The sequence below is a fragment of the Bison bison genome, unplaced genomic scaffold, assembly GCF_000754665.1.
Source record: "Bison bison bison isolate TAMUID 2011002044 unplaced genomic scaffold, Bison_UMD1.0 scf7180017864377, whole genome shotgun sequence".
NCBI classification, from domain to species: domain Eukaryota; kingdom Metazoa; phylum Chordata; class Mammalia; order Artiodactyla; family Bovidae; genus Bison; species Bison bison.
This window is the reverse complement of record NW_011494949.1, coordinates 56,496-57,787: the sequence shown is the minus strand read 5'-3', so window position 1 is coordinate 57,787 and position 1,292 is coordinate 56,496.

Genomic DNA, 1,292 nt, shown 5'->3' with positions numbered 1-1,292 from the left:
CGGGGGCCCCCACTCCGCCACGGCCGCGCTCCCCGGGGGGCTCTGCCCCAATCACGGCCACCCTCCTAGGATCTGCACCCATTACCTCGCCCCAGGGGATGACCTTGACCCTCACGACCTCGCCTCTTAGGGGTTTCCACCTGCTCCTCCCAGCCGAGCCACCGTCACTGCCTGCCCCCACGCATGGTCTCCACTCCTGCCACAGCTGCCCATCTGGGGGTCTGCTCGCATGGCCATATTTTCTTGGGGTTGTGCCCTCCGTAGCCTCACTCCCAAGGGGTCTTCTGGTGACCTGGAGTAGCCCTGGACAATCACTGATCCGGTTAGGTGCTGGGATGTACAGGAGCTGAACTCGGGACCAAATGAGCTGCAAGATCTGAGCCGAGGCATTCCCTGGGGTTCCTGTGGAGAGGCCTGCTGCGGGTGGGAAGTGGGCGTGAGCCTTCCTCACCGTCTGGGAGGCTCCCTTGTGGGCCCTCTGTCCACCTGTCCTGGATTTGAGCTGAGCCGGTGTTTGTGTATTGCTGTTTCCATGGTCACCCCTGACTCAGGGACAGTTTCTGCTTCAGTTCCTGCCACCTGTGTCCATTCTCATCAGCTCTGCTGGGGAAACGACCCAGATGAGACTTGCCCACCGTGATACCCACCCAGGCTGGCCTCTCCCAAAGCCCCCCTGGACTGTCAGCCCCAGGGTGGGGGGAGCCCTGACCCCAGGGTGGGATGTGACTACTGACCAGGTCTTTGAACTACCTGTCACCTTAGGGACCATAGGCACGGCTGCAGAAGCATCTTTTGTTTGCTCGTCCTTTTCATGTTGAGATTCCCAGAGCGTGATGCTTGCTCACCCAGCACAGACCCAGCCTCAGAATGGGGGCCTCTGGGCACCAGGCCCCAAACTTCCCCAAGCCCCTGGTCTGTGGCCTGAGCTGCCTCACCTGATGCTGGACGATGACCCAGGCTGGGTTAGGGGTTGCAGTGACCCAGTGGGCAGGCCCACACAGCCCCAGCAGACATGTGGGCCTGTCAGCAAGCAGTCCTCTTTAGAGTCACAGCTGGCCCTTGGAGGCCCTGAGTCTGCTCACCACAGAGAGGGAATGAGGGGGATTGGACCCCCTGCACCACACCCACCCCACCCTCAGGGGCTCAGGTGCGTGGCCTTGAACAGAGGCCTTGGTCCTCACCCGCTTCTCAGGAGGGTTTGGAGGCAGTCAAGGAGCAGAGGGTTGGGGCTCCCGGAAGCTTCTGTGCAGCAGCTCAGCCCTGCTCAGGGAATTGTTCACTGTGCTGTGACA